The sequence below is a fragment of the Macrobrachium nipponense genome, chromosome 8 (genome assembly GCF_015104395.2).
Source record: "Macrobrachium nipponense isolate FS-2020 chromosome 8, ASM1510439v2, whole genome shotgun sequence".
NCBI lineage: Eukaryota > Metazoa > Arthropoda > Malacostraca > Decapoda > Palaemonidae > Macrobrachium > Macrobrachium nipponense.
In genome coordinates, this window is record NC_087203.1 from 103,905,001 (window position 1) to 103,926,146 (window position 21,146).

Sequence of the window (21,146 nt, forward strand, 5' to 3'; positions counted from 1 at the left end):
ATACCGAGACCACCAAAAGATATATTTATTTTCGGTGGCTTTGATTATACGCTGTACAGAAAACTCGATTGCGTCGAAGAAACTTCGGTGCATTTTTTACTTGTTTTTATTTGCTTATTGTATATTATTGTATAATAATTACCGAAAGTTACAACTTGGTTACGGTAATGTAATGGAGTCATCCATTAGTCGAATTATTTTAACAGCATTATTGGACAAAAGAAAAAATATGCCGAAGATGCTTCGTTTTCTTGTTGAAAGTGTTAATTTATATCACTGAATTTTTGTAATCACTTTCAAATCATTCCCAATCCAAAGTGTTACAAGGTCAAAAACATTGGTGTGATTAACCTTTTCCTCTTTTCAGGATTGCGGCTGTTCGCCCATAGATTTCGTAGCTCGCCTTCCACGGGGTAAGTACTTCTTTTCATGTTTTTTCCAATAATTGAACCTTTTTTCTCTAGGTAGGTCTGTATACCGATTATTTATAAAAAAAAAAAAAAATGATCACAGAATTTAAAAATTAAGTCGAAGAATTAGGTCGATGTGAATTATTTTGGTTCGATTTCTCAGGGATTGAATTTCCGTTCGCGTAATGAAGGAATTAATACCGGTACTTGTGAAATTGCGTCGAATACACGCGTCTCCCCGGTTCAAGCAGTCAAGTAGTGATAACCTTGAATTCAGTGGTTCTCAAACATTTTTTGTAGTGATGGCACCCTAACTAATGTACTAATCAATACCGTGGCTCCTCTTTCTTCACCATCTACCATATCGCAAATATATATATATATATATATATATATTATATATTATATATATATATATATATATATATATATGTATATGTATATTTATATGTATGTATGTATGTATATATATATATGCATACATATAATGTGTATATATGTATATATATATATATATATATATATATATGCATACATATAATGTGTCTGTGTGACTGTATTAGAGTAGACACACTGACAATAATCATGTGAACTGTTCTGCAAACTTTTGTGTTCCTTGTTTGTTTGCTTTTTTTTTTTTTTTTTTTTTTTTTACACGTTCATTGAGATGATCTAGTCAACCCCTAGGCACTGTCTGCGTAACCCAGTTTGAGAATCGCTGACCTAGATATAAAAGGGCATTGTTAAAGGAATTAAATCCTAGAACGGCTAAACTCTGAGGTATAGTACAGAGCTTGAGCTATATAGAATGGGGGAAAAAAGAGACAACTACTTCAAGATTGTATTGCAACTTCCAAATAGTAGTGAACGTGAAAATATATCATTGTATATAATTGAGATGGTCCCTTAAATGAAATCTGTGGTATTTCAAAGTTTATAACATTAAAATGAAAAGATTTAAGCTGAAGATTGGAAGCAACCCAACTCCAACCCAGGCCTTTCGACACAATACTCTTGACCACAGAACATTTAGAATTATCGGTGGACACTCGACATAATATCCCACCGTTGCTTAACGAATATCGGTGGCACTCGACATAATATCCCACCGTTTGCTTAACGAATATCGGTGGACACTCGACATAATATCCCACCGTTGCTTAAAGATTTGTAAAATAAAGAAAATATATATTTTTGTTTTATATTTTTTCTTCAATTTGCAAAATACTTTGTTTACTGATCTGAAGTCAAGTGTAGTAGTCGGAGACAGCATATTTTTTTTCTTCCGAAATAAACTTGCTATTCATAGATCAATAAAGGTTTGTAGAATATTGATGACTGCTGTTGAAATTTCTGATGCGTCTAAAAAATATTATTATGAGCTGTAAACTATCAACATCAGATTCATCCCTTAATTTATAATTCTCTCTCTCTCTCTCTCTCTCTCTCTCTCTCTCTCTCTCTCTCTCTCTCTCTCTCTCTTCTCTCTCTCTCTGAAGGATGCACTGACACAGGAATATCAATAATTTTGATTACACCCATAACCGCGGTACAATTGGCACTTTCTCAAGACAGGTGCTCTGTGTGAGCGTCTTACTATTGTTATTAGCGGATTGTCTTTCCCCTGTTACTAGAGCAATTCGGCCAATTTGTTTCGTTATTACATTAGTGCCCTTACGAAAACAGAAATATAGGGTGTTAGTGTCTTGTACATGCCTGAATACACTGATAGATAAAGGGTTAGTCGTTCCAGTACGCATCTATAATGGTACTGTGTTTGTGTATTAACACATGCATTCATATGTACGTATTGTTTGGTGTGAGATGTTTGCCTGCGTATTACGTGCTATTAGTGAACAGCTCAATGGACGCTATTTACTCCGATTCGAAGCAACCCTGTTATTGTGGCGGCCGGTAATAAAGTAAAAAAAAAAAAAAAAAAAAAAAGTACGATTTTGGCTATTAAAATGTCACATTAATTCACAGTCTTTTGTTAGTGTTTTTACGGTAATCACAACGGGCTTGTACCAAACACGCCGCAAAGGTGTATACATACCGGGAATACACACACACACACACACGCACACACACACACACATATATATTTAAGGACTAGGGTTTTTGATTAATAATATATTGTCAATGTGTTCCCTTTGACCTATGGAATGTGGAGAACAGTGAGAGGCGACGACCCGAGAGTAGCTGACAATGAGTTTCTATGGATGGCGTGAGATAAAACTGCTTAGTTAGACAAGTCAATGTACGACAGTTTTATGAACTCTTCTCAAAGTGCCTTTGTGAAACTGGATGCAGCTAGAATTGTGAGGCGTTAACGAAGTGTGCGTTCGTAAGTGCGTGTGCGCATCTTTCTGTTAAAAGAGTATCATACACAAGTCTATGGGGGATTTTGATAGAGGCGCCTTCGAGAGAAAGGCAAGATGCCGTGGTGCTCGCCGGGAGTTTTTTATTGAGTGTGCGAAATAGTCCGGTTGCATGGGTGAGTTAAATTACTTTAGCCAAAGAGCGGCTTGTTGTCTGTTTGACATTTTTAAGAATATCTGATCTTTGATTTTGTTGCTAAACTTATGTGTACTTACCGGGATGTGTTCTGTGTCTTTGAAACAGACGGTTCTGGCAATGGAGGGACAGAGAGTCCCAGAGGGGTGTAGACTTTTTGGTGACTGCATACAGTCAGACATTTTACTGTTGGGGTTTTAATAGAATTGATTCATTATTTATTCACTGTTAATAAATGTTTATTTTGATGATGCGACTCTCTCATTTTCATTACCTGTTAGAGTGGAGAGAAAGAGGTGGAGAGAGAGACAGAGAGAGAGAGAGGGGTCGCTTAGAGAGATAGAGAGGAGTTGCCGAGAGAGAGAGAGAGAGAGAGAGAGAGAGAGAGAGAGAGAGAGGCTGTGTGTATTAGTTTGCCTGACGTTCGAGCTACACGCTTACCTAATGAATAATGCGGGAATCTCCCCATTACATATATATATATATATATATATATATATATATATATATATATATATATATTATATATATATTATATATATATATAAAGACTAAGTATCGCCAACGGGCCCGTACTAAACACGGGGCAAAGGTGGATACGTATACACGGGGTTGAAACCCTAGGGGTCACTATCAAAGAACTATTAATGTGACTTTTTTCCGGGACTTTTTTGTGTGACTTTTTTACCTGTTTTTTACCTGGATTCGTTATCGCATCTCACTATCTGTATCACTGCTGCATATACCGTAATGGTGTATAAGGAAAGCAGGCCCAGAAACGGCCGAGAACTCTTTGATTTGGTAAAAACTTACAGTGGCATCGTAACAACTTAACTTCTGTACATTAAGAAGGGTTGGTCGAGTTCCTGAATGTTCGTGGGAGTTTCCTTTCCCGTTAGGGAAGGGAATCATGAATTAGGTTTAGTTCTGTGGTTCGTAACCTTTTTATTACCACGCCCCCTCTTAAGAGTTGGTTTTTCCAGCCACGCCCCCCACCGCCTCCTTGTATTCATGCGTAAAATTCCCTCACAGATAAAGAAAAAAAAAAAAGAGAGAAAAAGAGAAAGAAAGAGACGGGGTTTCTTGGGACATGGAGGGAAGTAAATAATTACAAAACATCGTATGCCCAACGAGTCTAACCAGAGTAATAGACTAAGAGAATAACGAATATTATTAGAGAATTTTTTACTTTTCTCTATGGCTAACGCCTTCCCCGGAAATTACTGACGGCCCCCAGGTTGAGAACCACTGGTTTAGTTAGTTTGTGTGATTACTTCAAGCAATTTTATACTGTCAGTATGAACGCTTTGTAGTTGAGTGTGTTTGTCAGGGGTTATTGGATATTTCGATTGTAAGGTTAACTCGACGGCATTTGAGATCTGTTGGATTTGGGTATGTATCGTACCGTATTAGCATTGGAAGTATATTTCATGCGGGCACATTCCCTTGTCGATAAGCTAAGCCTAGGCCAGGCGGGTTGCAGTAACTTGTTCCAACCTACTCCGATGAATGTTGACGTTGAATTTATGTGACAGAAAAACTATAGTAGAATCATCAACCGTTCATTTGATGTCTAGGCCCGTCCCTTACGACGCTCCTGATTGGCTGTTGATAAGCCAATCACAGGGCTGGAAACTCTTAGTCTTTCTCGAGAGTTCACATCCTCAGGAGAGGTTGAACATACATCCTGCCTATGCGAACTCTCGAGAAAGACTGAGAGTTTCCATCCCTGTGATTGGCTTATCAACAGCCAATCAGATGCACGATTGATGTGAATCTTCTATAGTGCTTATTTAAAGAAAAAAAAAACTTACTAAATTTTTATTTAAACGGTACCGATTGCAGTCATATTGCATGGAAATCGGCGTACTGATGCTTATGAGGGGCTAAATATTGACTCATATTGATGATGTTCCCAATTCATATTGGATGAAGAATTTCCTATCCAATCTTTCAAGAAAAGTGAAGAAATACCGTATTTTTCTCATTACCCAAAAATGACAAATTTTTACAATACGACGAAGGATTTCACCGAGCCAGGTCAATATGGGTCACTGCAGTTTTCGTGGGAATGGAAACGCCATAAACCAAGGATTGCATTTTGCAGAATGCCCCGAAGCAATATGAATGTTGGCGGGTAAAGGTGCCACGGCTACCAGGAACAATCCCATTTGCTCTAAGTGAATCTTTTTCAGACATTATGTAAGCTCCTTTGATTGCCTTTTCTTCGAGTAGGTTTCTCATTTGTAATTCTAGGTGGAATAGCTACCAATTATAACTGCACATCGCTGGTTAGGGAATATTTTTGTATACCCAGATTTTAAAAAGAATATAATAATCTTAACATTCAGTAATTGTTTGTGCATTTGGGCGTGTGGCTGTTGCCCATTGTTTGTGGGAATTACATTTCATCTGACCGCCCCATAGAAAGCCAACATTGTTGTATCGGTATGATTTCTCCTTAATTTCAAACTCGTTAAGTTACCCCTGACACGAAGAAACTGAGAATTAAATTGTAATAACATATAATAATAGTTGCCAAAGTGTCTGGAATGTTCCAGCTTTATGAATAGATTATTTTTTCCACGATTTCTGAACGAAAACCAGTATCAGTTACTTTGCCATTAAATTGGTCTGTGCAAGTGCCATTAGATGGTGTCATGGTAATCGCTTTATAGCGAAGAATTATAAGTTAAAGGAAAGGAAAATGCATCGTCTTCAACTAGGTCGGGAGCAAGGAGGCATTCGCACTCGTGTTGGAGGCGCCTGTCTTATGATTGTTCGAGACTCCCCGGGTGTGTGTGAACTCAGCAGGCGCCGTCGCGTCGTCAGAAACGCCGCGTATTATGATGCAACCTTTCGTCGAGATCCTTCTAAAAAGTTCCTGTCGACTCGGGAGTCTGACGTTCGCTGGTAGGCTCCGCCCTTTTCAGCCCCGCCCCCAGATCGCCGTATATATGCCCTGAGGAAGTAGAAGAGATCAGATTATCAGAGAGAGATAAGAGAAGAAGGAAGAGACAGAAGTATAAGAGAGGAAGAAGACACTCGAGAGAGTGTGATCGGAAACGAGTTAAGTCGTCCATAGTCGGGGAGAGAGAGAGAAGTTAAGTCGTCCACAGTCGGAAAGAGAGAGAGAGAGAGAAAGGTCCCGACGGTGAGCAACCTTTCATAGAAGAAACGTCCTACAAGTGGTTGTGAGGAGGAACCTGTCCTTCGAGTATCAAGAATAGACATTGCTTTCTGCAGTATGGAGTCAAGAAGCCGTCAGAAGTTCTACTGTCGCCGTTTGAGAAGCCCTCGCTATGAGCACGGATTCCGACAACTGCAAAACTGGCCAGCAAGGATTTCATTAGCGCACTGTTTCCCCAGTTCACATATTGTAAGGTTTGATTTTGTTATGTCAATAGGAGAAACCATTCTGCATTTATCTTTGTTAGTGAGCTTGTAAATAAACTTTTGTTCTGTTTGTGTTTCTTTCTATATTCGCCTCCCGAGTTTCAACTGTTGGTGTCGAATCCTCTTTGTTTATTATATTAAAGAACCTGTAGCGGACCTCGGTGTCCGTAACAGATGGGTGTGTGCAAGTGCCATTAGATTGGTGTGTGTAAGTGCCATTAGATGGGTCTATGACGTGCTATAAGATGAGTCTGTGAACGTGCCATTAGATGGATTTGTGAAATCTTTAACCATTACCCTCGTCTGAAATTTACAAGTACATTCTTCTTACGTTCTTTTATACGTAGGGCTTCTTTATCGTTCTCGCGCTATAGAACTATGTCTTCCATGGCAGTCGTGCTGTTGATAAATTATGCATATAAATTTATCAAGCAGACTGTTTGCACTCGTGGTTTGCGAATATGAATATTTTGCTAGATTCCTTCATCCATTTGATGTAGATTTCTTACTGGACGAAAATTTACTCAACATCTGGCAAGTAGTTGCAAACTTGCAATTGAGCGAATAATGGCAATTCTTGGAGAACAAATTTATATTTCTCATAATTTATTTTTTACCGAATATTTTTTATTTACTTTTGAAATATAACTGCTCATGCTCACATTCTTTGTAATAAATATTTCTTATTTTCATACTTCGCTGGGTATTTGTGAATTTATACATTTTTCATACATTTTCTTTCATGAATTCTACTGCCTCATATATTTTCAGTCTTTGACGAATTGGTTATTTCATTTTCAGCTGATTTCTGTGTGAAGGTTGAACTTCATTACTTTTTTTTATTTAAGGTTTCTCTTGGATTTGGAGTAGTTAAGTTTATTGTTAGGCCCATCAAATCAGCCAATTAATAAAAATCTCTTTTGTTATATTGTTTCCCTGTTTGTTGAGTCTAGAAAAACTGTGACTGTGCTACAGCTGTGGTTGTTGTTTTGAAGTTGTGAACCTTCGATTAACTTTTTTTTTTTTTTTTTTTTTTGGAATTGGAATTCGCCGCTTTGTTGCTCTCTGAGTAAATTATTTAGTTTTTACACGCTCTCATACTCATTTTTTTGTATGTTTTATAGTTATTTGTTATGTTCCTATAGTTTTTTTTTTTACGTGGCGTCTTTTTTTTGTGTCATTTTCCGTTCCATGTTCCTGATTCAGTTCTTTACTACATCGCATATTTATTTTTAAACACCTCTTTTCTGTTAAAACCTTGCTAAATATTAGTTGTCACTTTTTGCAATGTGAAGAGACGTTCGCTCTCTCTCTCTCAATATAATAGAATATATTATATAATATATATATCTATATCTGATATAATATATATGTGTGTGTGTGTGTGTGTGTGTGTGTATGTATGTATATATGTACTGTAAATCTGAACAGTAGTGGTATAATGACTATGAATAAAAAACAAATGATATACCAGTGAATAAGTATAAAAATGGAATAGAATCAGTTGATTCTTGCAGGTTTTAAGAAGTGAGTATAAATCAAAATCCTGATGAAAGAGAAAGATGAGTAACAGAATGATAAAGCAATGTAGGGAAATGGAATCGGTGCTAAAGAATGGTAGGGCACGCGATTTATTTATGGAAGAAAAGGCTGGATATGTATGAAGGGAATGGTGAGCCTACCCTCCTTTATGGTATTGAATTGTGGATGCCAAATGTAAACAAAAGAGCGGAGGAGCGTCTGTATGAATGCAATCTTGGACTCTTCGGAACTATGGTTGATAACAGTGTTATTTCTTAAATACGTGTTGACAATGGTATTTTGAAGTATATTGAAGAAGCTTATTTTCGGCTTCAAGCATTTCTCAAGTACTTGGCAATGGTATTTTGAAGTTTATTGAAGAAGTTATTTTTCGGCTTCAAGTATCGACTAGTTTTGTAATCGTTTGTAATTCTGACAATTTCAACTTCAAAATGCTTGACTTTCTTTATTATTGAATTGTTATGACACTTTCGACACGTATATCCAGTTTTCCGACACAAGAGGCAAAAGACAGTAGACGAAAAGGAGAGAATACACAATGACGCTATCTTTTTTTTTTCCTAATTTGTTTTCCCGCCATTTGTTTATCCTTTTTGTTTTTTTTCTCTTTTATCGCTAAGAGGCCGTCGTAATGAATCAGTCTCTCCTCTTGACTGCCCTGTTTACCTTCATTTGCATACATATTGTTCCTGCATTTTCTTCTTCCATTCTTTTTTCTGCTCTCCAGCTTCCCGTTGCTTCTTTAAAGGTTATGTCATTTCCTTCGAATTATGTATATTGCCTTTCCTTGTTTTTCTTTCATTCGGCATTTTCCCGTGTTATTGTTTTGATCCTGGAATTGTTTCAAGATTATTAAACTTCTGTTGTAGTACACAAAGAACATTTTCATTCCTTTTCAGTCACTCCATAAGAAATACCAATGATTACTGTCTTCAATTGAATGAGAGCAAAATGCGATAAAAAAATGTATTGGGATTTGCTAAAATAACGCAAATCTCTCTCTCTCTCTCTCTCTCTCTCTCTCTCTCTCTCTCTCTCTCTCTCTCTCTCTCTCTAATTTTAACATTCAATCGAGTTTATATCGCATCTGGTTTTCGTCGATCTTGTTTATGGAACAAAAATTCAACTGAAAACTTCTCAACAAACTCTTCAAGGATCTTGCAATGTGATTGAAGAGGTTTCCTTCTCTCTCTCTCTCTCTCTCTCTCTATACGTAAGAAAACTTCATCTTGTTCACTGAAGATCAGTTGATACTTTCCCTTCATCGTGAATCCAATAGAAGACAGTCTGTGTTTGAAGAGATTTCGCCCTTTTGAGATGAGAATAGGGACGCTTACCTTTTTTGTTTTTATTTCAAGAGAGGGTGCTATGTTTAGAGATACTTCTCCGCGGGAGAAATTGACAACAAGGTTTGAGCTAAGAATGCAGGACTTTATTCTCTCTCTCTCTCTCTCTCTCTCTCTCTCTCTCTCTCTCTCTCTCTCTCTCTCTCATGATACTTCAAAAATGTAAGTTTTTTATTTACTCTCTCAATCAAAGTTTTATCTTTTCTTAAATTGTGACCGTGCGAGAATATTATAGGTTATATGTTTTATTTCTATTCACCACGCTATACTGTTCCTTATGATCTCTGTTATGTCGTTTTCAACAATTATGCATTTTTTCAAAATTTGGTATGTACTGACTGATATCCATGGTAACACTTCTTTTTGTGTTCAATTCAGGTCTTTTATCATCCTGGACACAAAATTATGCATGTTCTGCAAATACGTATTGTCTCGAAAGTGCATTCTGTAATACACAGCTTCTTGCTTGTTACAGGAGTGTTTGGGGAAACTTGGGGGTTTCGTTTTAAAAATGAAGCTCTCGAAATCTTCGGTTCTAATTCATTGTTCTTTTTTAAACTTTACCCGATATTCTCTTTCACCCGACATGGAGGAACAGAACACTTGACTGAAGGCGGAAAATGTGTTTGCTTGAAAGAAGGTATTTGCCTTTTCAAACAACTAAGCTCAACTTGAAATATATTTTTAAAGGTAGAAGAGGATATCATGTCTCATCTTGACATCTCCTGTCAGTGTGTGTGTCTGTTCGAATTCAGCGCTGGTATTTCATTTCTCTTGAAATGGTGCACTAACCTTCATTACGTCTTAATGCTAATTACAGTAGCGTTGTCTGTTTGCGCCTGCGCAGTGGAGGTAATAATTGTCGGTAGTTGCTACGCTCTTTCTCTCTTATTTCTTTCGCTATTTTTATGTCATTTTTACGTAGGAGGGAATATTTGACATTTGCACCGTTTTGTTTTGGTTACCTTTGTTTTAACTTATTTAAGATAGCAATATTTTACAGAGCAATTAATAGGTATCTATTGTTTAAAAATGATTTTCCACCCTTTTCCAAATCACTTCTTAGGAGACACAAGTCATTACTGTCCTCGATTGAACGAGAGCAATGTATGTTCCAGGATGTCTTCGGATTTTCTAAAGTTATGGAAATGGTCTCTCTCTCTCCTCTCTCTCTCTTCTCTCTCTCTCGCTATCTCCTCTTTCTCCTCCTCCTCTCTCTACATTCATTTCAAGAATATATGTGAGGTGTGTTCTATTTCACTCTCTCAATCAAAATTTTCTTTAGATTTTTTTTTTATTAATTTGCGATCTCCATGAATGTTATTGGAAGTTTGTTTATATTTCTTTGTATTCACAACGTTATACGTTTTTTATATCATCTCAGTTTTTTAAATAGTTTTAATATATTTTTTTTATTCAAAATTTGGTCTAGTTTAACTAATATCCATGATAACTATGCATTCTTTTGTGTTCTGTTTTGGTCCTTCGTGATTCTCGAGTTTAACTTATGCCTGTTCTTGGAATATACGTTTCCTTTAAATTATATTTTGTTCGTTTCTACCAAATAAACTTCGGGAGAATTCTGTAAGGCGCCACTTCTTGCTTGTTTCGAGAGTGTCTGAAAAACCCTAGCGTTAATTTTAGAAATTCAGAACTTGAACGCTTCGGTTCTAAGTTCTTTGTTCTTAAAACTTTGCCTTGATATTCTCTTTCACTCGACAGGTAGAAACCGGAACACCTGACTAAAGGCGGAGAATGTGTCTGCTTGCAAGAAGGTATTTGCCTTCTAAAAACAACTGGTGCAGTCTTGTTTTTTTTTTTTTTTTTTTTTTTTTCTTTTTTTTTTTTTTTTTTTTTTTTTTTTTTTTTTAAGGGTACAAGAGGATATCGTGTCTCATCTTGACATCTGCTGTCAGTGCGTGTCTGCTCGAATTTTCCGCTTTTAACTAACTTCTCTTGAGTGGAAATTTTAAGACTAATCTTGATTATGCCTTTATGCTAATTTCAGTAGCGTTGTCAGTTTGCATCCAAGCGGTGAATGTAGAAATTGGCGATAGTTGCCACTCTTTGTCTTTCTTATTTCCTATGCTATTTTTTTTTTCTTTTTTGTCATTCTTACGTACTGCGTATCTTTGTGCATGGTTATATATATATATATATATATATATATATATATATATATATATATATATATATATATATATATATATATATATATATATATATATATATATATATATATATATATATATATATATATATATATATATATATATATATATATGTATATACATATTATATAATATATATATATATATATATATATATATATATATATTATATAATATAATATATATATATATATATATATATATATATATATATATATATATATATATATATATAAAGGTTTTTTGCCACGAGGGAAAAAAATGAAAAAGCGAGATAGCCAAGTACTTTCGGTCCTGTTCGGACCCTTTACTGAGGCAAACTGAACAGGACCGAAAGTACTTGGCTATCTCGCTTTTTCATTTTTTCCTTCGTGGCAAAAAGCCTTTATTTATACATAGCATCACGTTTTATATACTTCGTGATCAAGTTATTCATATATATATATATATATATATATATATATATATATATATATATATATAATATATTGTTACATATATAGGGCCTTGAGAAGAAGCTAGATACGTAAACAGAAATGATTGAGGGATTTCAAGAGGGAATTGCTTGAACTTACCGTAAACTGATAGTTATTAATTTCTTTCTTTAGAGGGAAGGTCGTCAGAAACTCAGCTCGTTACTTTAAAAAACTATTTATTTACAAAAAGGCCCGTGCTGGCCTGGAGAAAAGTTAAATGATATTGGCCCCCACGTTGGGGCTTATAGTCTCATTCAATTCAAGCTGATTTTCATTCTCTTGGGTTAATGCACACTTGCGGCAGAGAGACGGCACGTGACTCATGGAATCTGGAAAAGAATCCCAGATTAAACGAGATAAAAGGAAAAATGACTTCTTGCTTTGATTAAGGCTGATTAATTCTCTAACATTGGGGAAGGTAAAGAAAACTCGAATGGTTCACTGAGGTATGCACGAAAACTTGGTCTTTAACAAGTCACTAAGGGGAGCACGTGGCCCGATGAGGACAAAGGGCTTCTGATGTAGAAGGGGTAAAAATGAGGATTGAAAATGAATTTAGCAAGAGTCGTATGGTAGTAAAAGGTGCTGGGTTGAAGTTTACACTTTCAGACGTACCTTTATGCAATTATTCGTGTATCCTTGTAGAAGAATGCGGCCTGACCTCTGTTCAGGTCTGGGGTTCGTGTCCACCAGCACGACGTGGGTAGGCCTAATTTTGGGAGGCTGGCAATTTGACTCTTGTCCGAGATCACGTCTCACAGCCGACTGAGATCGATACTGCTTGTTTTCGAATCACGGGGGCTTCCAAAAAACCGCCTCGAGCATTGCCTGAAAGGTGGTAAACACAACGCCAGCAAATTGGGAAGGAAAATAGGTCTTATTGTAGAAGTCCCTAAAATCCATCTCGAAGCCTAGCTACTCTTGTGACTTGCCTCTCTTACCCTAAGCTTCCGTCAGACCGGAAATATCATTCCTACGACATACCCACTCTCCCAACAACAGTCGCTTCAGAAGGCATGGCTGCTACTTTTATAATTAAATATAACTAAAACTCTGCTGGGAAGGCGAGGCGTTCTATAGACGTAGCAGCTCCCCCTGTTAAGAAGGCATTCACTCCCTTTCGGGCGTGAAGGTCTTGGCTTAAATAAGTTGATCGCCTCGACAACCCAGTTCTCCTACTCTAACTTGAAGTTTTTTGAGCAGCGATACGGCTGACTACAATGGCCTACCTAACTTATAGGCAAAGATGCTAAGTGTACTAACTTAATATAGTGATGTAGTCTAGCCTAATAAATAACTACAGGTTGTCTTGTGACGACAGTCTACTCTACCCCTAGATAAGGTTACTTGAAAATTCTACTTGCTACTAACCTAATGCCCTGGTACTAAATCATTAGCCTAACCTACTCAATACAGTTAAATGAAGACGCAATCATTCCAGAGTGTGGTACGCACAGCAGTAGTTCAGCGACGGAACTGTTAAAATACATAATGAGAGGTAATGATGCGTGGGGATGATGAGTGGTTAATTTACCAGGAGGGAAATGCAATGAGGTAATTATGACATTTACATGAGTGTTAGTATCACAATTTCTAGGGGTTAGAGGGTTAGTGCTACTGGCAGAGATCAGGCTGGCTACCTTCTCTGGGTAGGTGCCAGGATCATTCTGCAAATGAATGCGACACTGTACCTCGGGCACAGGTGTCAAGGAGAGCATGTGGCTCTTTTGTTAGTATGTTAATGACGTCCCTTCTTCTTCTTCTTCTTATTCCTCCAGGACCTGGCTATACCAGTCCTTGGAGTAGACGGAGGCACCGACTCTGGGGAAAGGCCAGAAACGCCGGCAGGAGCTGAGGCAGCGGTAGCCTGAAAGATTTCAGGGGAACACCCTACTTCGGTCTCTGTAGCAACCGTCGTAGAGGTGGAACCTACTGCAGGGGAGGCCCTCACTCCGGCTACTGCGACAGCCGTCGTAAGGGGAAAACTCCAGGCTGACTCCTGGTCGGGCAGTTCCTGGTTTTCCGGAGGAGGTATGAAGGTTAGGTCTGCCGGAGGTTCATCCTCGGGCGACAGTGGTGAGGGTGAAGAAGACTCAGGGACTTTGGATTGGCCATGGGCTGCGGTAAGCTCCATGCCTGTTGGAAGATCTCCTGTAGGAGGATCCTTGGTTAGGTTAGGCGCCGGCACTAGCTCGGGGCCAGGCGCAGAAGTCAAGTTCGGTGGTGGCTCTACGTCCAGGCTGGACGGAGCTTGGTACTGCTCAGTGCTGCCAAGTGGCACTGGCAGAGAGTTGAGGTCGACTGGACCTGTGGCGGGTACCGGAGGTGCAATACCTCTCAGCGTGCCCTTGGAAATGGGAGACAGAGGCTCCTGTCTCTGGTTGAAGGCTAGGCCTTGTGGAACATGGACAGTGTCCGCTGCTGATAGTCGGCTAGGGCACCTAGGCCAATTCGTGGAGTGCCCTATTACGTTGCAGGTTTTGCAACGGAACTGTGAATGGTCAATCTCCCTCCTTGGTAACGGGGGAGACTGTTGGTGGACGTACTTCCTGGAGGAAGTAGAATTGCGATGGCTCCTTGCTTTGTAGTGATTTGTGGTGGGGCTAGGACCCCTAGGCTTTTTGAATTTTGAGGGAGACTTCATGTCTTGCCCTAGGAGGAGGTCGTAACCTCCTGGGATGTAGCTTGCAACTGCAAGAGTACATTCTTTGGAGAAGTGAGGTCTGGTGACCCTCAATTGGACGGTCGGAAGGATCAGTTTAATGTGATTGATGCCTTCAATAGTTATCAGTTGACGTCTGTCAACATTAGCCCCTTGGGGATTCGATCTTCCCGTATCAGGGAGATTTGAGCGCCAGAGTCGTCGTAGGCTCTGACGTGGCTTGGCGGATAATGGCTTGAGGCGGTGCGACTGTTATAGGGCCCTTAGCTGGGGGTCCTAGTGAAGAAGGATTGGTGACGGCCATTGCGATGGCAGGAATATGGTGGTTTGCGCACCCTCCATAGTTGGCAGACATGTGACCCTTGCGGCCACAGTCCCGGCAGAACGTGTTCCAGAACCTCTTCCGTGGCACTGGATGATAAGACCGAGATGGCCCCACAGGTTGCGAATCTGTGGAGTCACCAAGGCTGGCAGTGTGCTCTGGCACAGGTGAAACGTCCTCTGTTGGATCACCCTCGGAAACAAGTCCGGGGTCAACTGGTGGGCTTACCTCTTCCAAAGGGGAGGAGGTAGGCGGTAAAGTGGTAAGAGGCTGAGATGGTGCGGAAGAAACTTCGGGCTCTGACACTGGGTCAGGGCCAGGTTCGCAAATAGACAGGATGTCGGGGACATCGGAGGCGCACTAGCCTCTGAACCTAAAATTAAGCTGTGGTTATCTGGCATGCTGCAGGTGTCCGGTGCATCTGGTAGTGGGAAGCTGTGTCCAGGGGAGATACGGCTTTAGTAGATCTCGGCCCAATATCACCTGATAAACATCATGAAATTGGTCAACTACGCCCAGGCGGCACAATGTGGTTTCCCTGGTCTCCTGGTCCAGAAAGGGCATTTCCACATTCAGAAGGACCGAAGGAACAGAATAGAGGTTTCCGTCAATCCATTCAAACTGAATTTCTTCGTTCGTCTGGATTTTGGCACCCCTAGGCAATGCCTTTCTGGAAATAAGGGAGACCTGGGCTTCGGTGTCGGCCATGACTTGTACCCACTGATAGGCCGTAGGAGACTGTTCATCAGGCAGGGCTACATGGTAGCCTTGGAGAAGTTCACCCTGGAAGCTCTCCTCCCTAAGGTAGAGACCGATTGGTGCACTGGTAGGAATACCACAGCATGCCCACGCACACAACAAGTGGTGCAGAACCTCCGCAACCACTTCTTACCGGGAGTCCAGCTCATGGTCTGGGGCTTGGAAACTAGCAGAGAGATTGCGTCATCTAGGAGAGCTAGCTCATGCTTTCTCTCTTCTTCTCTTTTCTTTCTCTCTGCTTCTCTGGCTATCCTCTCTGCTTCTCTTTCTTTTCTCTCTGCTTCTCCGGCTTTCCTCTCTGCTTCTCTTTCTTCCTTTCCCTGCTGGCGCGCAGCAGCCTGCTGCGTCTTTATCCACCTGGTCAAGGGCTGGGTCCAGTGTAACCAGCCTCCCTGCCCAGAGTTATGAGGGCTCAGAGCTTCTCTAGCTCTCTGGCAAAGAAGTCACAGGGAAGCAGGGGAAGACATTTCCCTTAGGCTACAGTAGAGGCTCGGAAGAAAATGAAAATAATGGCCAGGAAAGGGTACTGAATGGAATAGGAGTGCCTACTGTGGAAAGTGGCACTCACTTGGAAATGGGTTCTGCAATGTGGTAATGAAAAGTGAAAAGACTGGGTGCTCGGTGGCACTTTGTGAATGGCACCTTCTGCTGAGGTGAAAAAATCGAATGAAGTGTGCTGTGTACGTCACACTTACGGGCGTTCCCAACTTGGGAGACGTTGGAATGGGCTACCTGTACGTCTGTACAGGTGCGCGGCACTTATGAGGAGGCGTTCCTTGGGTTGGTCCGAAGGATCACTGATCCTTGTCACGGACATTAATGAATTGGGCGTTCCGTAAGGACGGACACGCAGGTTTGTCAGCACTTAGGGCTGGTATTGCGGCGCTTCGGGAGGCGTTCCCTTTGTTGAGTGTTCCGAAGGATCACTGACCCTTGTACATGGACACACTAGTTACTTGGGCGTTCCGTAAGGACGGACACGCAGGTTTAATGGCTATCTGTACGGCCTGTACAGGTGCAATGGCACTTATGGAGGCTGGAGCACTGGTATCGTGCTGGTGTGTCCCGGACACTACATGCAGTATACTTAAATATACTGAAGTGAAATGGCACTGCTCATGGCAGAGCGTAATGGTGGAGGAGAGAAAGTAAAAGGTGGGAGTACTTCAGCAGCCAGTCGATGGACAGTGTCAAGAATTAGTGGCACTGTGAAATGATAAGACCTGACGTGCACTGGTGGTGGCCAGTCCTAAACTGGTAACGACTTCCCTGTCTGGAAGTAATGAATTTGCGTGGCACACTGTGCGAATTGTGCTTGCGGTATACGCAAGTCTTTTGTGATAAAAGAAAATGACCACTCGGGCAACGACAGGTAATGGAAATTTTAGGAATGCTCATTCCCCTCGCTGAAGTACTCGGTAAATGAAATAAATAAATGCTTGCAAACTGCAATGGACACAGGCGCGTACGTATCACGCTGTGTAAATGAAAGACACAAGAGACTAAAATAATGTTAATTCTGCATGCTATAATTAATGGTAAGATGTAGTACTCTTGGCTTCGTGAATACTGTGTTCTGGTTTTCTCTCTCTCTCTCTCTCTCTCTCTCTCTCTCTCTCTCTCTCTCTCTCTCTCTCTCGGAGAGGGTGAAAAATGATATATGAATGAACTCCCTTATATTTGAATTGAACTACTAATGTTAGTTTAATATGACGCAACTTGCGTTAAATGATTTACTTACGTTAACGTTTACTGAAAGAATTGCTTTTGAAAGCGTTTTATGAAAATGATAACGCGCTCGCGTTGAACGATTTTTACGTTAATGTTAGCGGCTTGCGCTTATGAAATGATTTGCGTTTCAATATGAATTTCACAAAGACGCGTTTTACGTTAACAATTCTTGTGATTTACTCTACTTGAGATTTACGTTAACTTTACGTAAGGACAAGTGAAAAATTACGGTAAGGATTTGAAAACGATGTTAGCAAACAATTGTAAATGAGGTTACGTTAAGTGAAATGAAATTTTCGCTCAGCGCGCGAGTGAGCGATGCGAGGTGAAACATGTGAGCGAGCTGGGTAGCGCTGCTAGCGCACAGCATGTCGTTCAAAACAGCTGATTCTCTGTAAATGCGAAGGCAATTTACAACACAAAATACTACTTTCTTATTCAAGGCGAATTACGTTAATTTCTCTGGCAGAACGATAGATACTAGTACAGACATTGATATTATTTACGTTAAAACTTCGTGACTTACGTTACTTTGCTTAAATTGTTTAGATAATGTTGAAAGAGGAAACAAACATGGCTGCCGCTGTGAATGAGACGAAGGTTGGTTGAGACCGCGCAGGCGCGAGAGAGCTCTAAGCTGAATTCAAGCTGAGAGGTAGCGGTTACCAACACTTGGAATGAAACTAAGTTAAAAATGGATTCCCTAACATATCACAGACAAAAGAATTGTACACTTCTTTTGCCGTAACTATTAGTAAAACACTCCTAACTAGCTAGGCTTTCAAACACAGCAATAAACCCTGGCAAAGCACTTCCTAGTTTTGATCTGGTTCTTTCTGGCATCTATTCTACACACGTGCTCTGTCTCGTCCGACGAGGACAGCACAAAGTAACAGAGAATTCGCGGGGCAAATTGTTTGCTCGCCGCTAAAATAAAGCTCTGGCGCGTTCGCCGTTACAATAATAAGATTTCTACCTACGCTCTTTTAAACACTTCTACAATAAAAATACTTAACGTACCTTAAGCTACATTGGTTATAGAATAATCATATTAATGAATGGAATACCTTACCGTGAGTCAGTGTGTCTTCTTTCCCTGCAAGTGTGCTTGATTTACTTTTTGTAAAATAATTTACAGTTTACGTTTTACAACGGATAACGCGATTTACAAGCTTTTTTAAGCAAGCCCGGATTCGATCCTCGGCGAGGTCGACAATGTTACGTATATAGGGCCTTGAGAAGAAGCTAGATACGTAAACAGAAATGATTGAGGGATTTCAAGAGGGAATTGCTTGAACTTACCGTAAACTGATAGTTATTAATTTCTTTCTTTAGAGGGAAGGTCGCCAGAAAACTCAGCTCGTTACTTTAAAACTATTTATTTACAAAAAGGCCCGTGCTGGCCTGGAGAAAAGTTAAATGATATTGGCCCCCACGTTGGGGCTTATAGTCTCATTCAATTCAAGCTGATTTTCATTCTCTTGGGTTAATGCACACTTGCGGCAGAGAGACGGCACGTGACTCATGGAATCTGGAAAAGATCCCAAAGAGTTAAACGAGATAAAAGGAAAAATGACTTCTTGCTTTGATTAAGGCTGATTAATTCTCTAACATTGGGGGAAGGTAAACTCGAATGGTTCACTGAGGTATGCACGAAACTTGGTCTTTAACAAGTCACAAAGGGGAGCACGTGGCCCGATGAGGACAAAGGGCTTCTGATGTAGAAGGGGTAAAAATGAGGATTGAAAATGAATTTAGCAAGAGTCGTATGGTAGTAAAAGGTGCTGGTTGAAGTTTACACTTTCAGACGTACCTTTATGCAATATTCTGTGTATCCTGTAGAAGAATGCGGCCTGACCTCTGTTCAGGTCTGGGGTTCGTGTCCACCAGCACGACGTGGGTAGGCCTAATTTTGGGAGGCTGGCAATTTGACCTCTGTCCGAGATCACGTCTCGCAGCCGACTGAGATCGATACTGCTTGTTTTCGAATCACGGGGGCTTCCAAAAACCGCCTCGAGCATTGCCTGAAAGGTGGTAAACACAACGCCAGCAAATTGGGAAGGAAAATAGGTCTTATTGTAGAAGTCCCTAAAATCCATCTCGAGCCTAGCTACTCTTGTGACTTGCCTCTCTTACCCTAAGCTTCCGTCAGACCGGAAATATCATTCCTACGACATACCCACTCTCCCAACAACAGTCGCTTCAGAAGGCATGGCTGCTACTTTTATAATTAAATATAACTAAAACTCTGTGGGAAGGCGAGGCGTTCTATAGACGTAGCAATATATATATATATATATTATATATATATATATATATATATATATATATATATATATATATATATATATATATATATTATATATATCAGCAATAAGTCACCAAACAGCACGTGACAAATATGTACGTAAATAGCCACATGAAAGGTGAAGAATCAAAGACCAGGTACCAAGCGCTTTCGTGTATTGCGTACACTTCTTCTGTACCCCGAAGAAGTGTAACGCAATACACGAAAGCGCTTGGTACCTGGTCTTTGATTCTTCACCTTTCATGTGGCTATTTACGTACATATATTCTGATATAATATAATTATATATATTATGTATTTTTAAAAAGTCTTTTATATAATATTATATATGTATAATTTATATTATTATATATATATATATCTAATATTATGATATTATATTATATATTATATATTATATTTATATATATATTATAATATAAATATATATATATATTCTATATATATATATATATATATCATATAATATATATATATATATATATATTATAATATATATAATTATATAATTATTATATATATATATATATAATATTATATTATATATATTATAATAATATATATATATAATCTATAATATATGATATATATATATCATATATATATATTAAATATATATATATATATATATCTATATATATATATTATATAATATTATACTCTTATATCTATATTTATCTTTTATATTTATCAACTTTTGCCCTTTTCCTAGCTTAGAACGTCTGTGTTTTCAAGAGACTATTGCGTGGGAATATTTGACACTGATACATTTCTCATATTTGTTTTCGCTTGTCTTCAATTGTTTACGTTTGTTACCAATAGTTAAGCCCAGTGCCCGTAAGAAGGGTTACACACTTGAAATAAGTTAGTAACATACGTATATGTAGGTTTCCCGCTCTTACTCGGGAACACTTAAATTCACAATTCGTCCTGAAGGAGTTAACTATAATATTACTGTATAAAAAACCGGTTTCATCCCCCCCCAGCCCCCCCATAGTAATTTTATTACCTGTCATTTTTTAAATATTTATTTGACTTTTTTCTAGGAAATTAAATGAGAAACCAACATTTTTTTGTAGTGTACAACATAAAATGACACCAACGTAATGCAAGCCCTGGGATTATTTTAAATTAATTAAAACATTATGTACACGGTAACGAAGGGCATATTATTTCCTTATTTGTTAATTAGGGCTAGTTTCCGTGCCTCTCTCTCTCTCTCTCTCTCTCTCTCTCTCTCTCTCTCTCTCTGAGCCTTGTCCTTGATTCTAAATCCCTGGTATTGGATAGAAAGTTCTAGTTACTGATGATTAATGCAAGGCCCTCTTGTTTGTCTAATTGCTTCTTAGGTTTCATTGACATGGATTCGCTCCTCTCCTTATCCTTAATTTTGATTTTATATTTTATTCTGTTTACCTCTACGAATTTGTGCTTGCTTTTGTTTTTCTGTAAAGGAAAACTATTGTGTTGGCTTTGTCTGTCCATCCGCATTTTATCTGTCCGCCC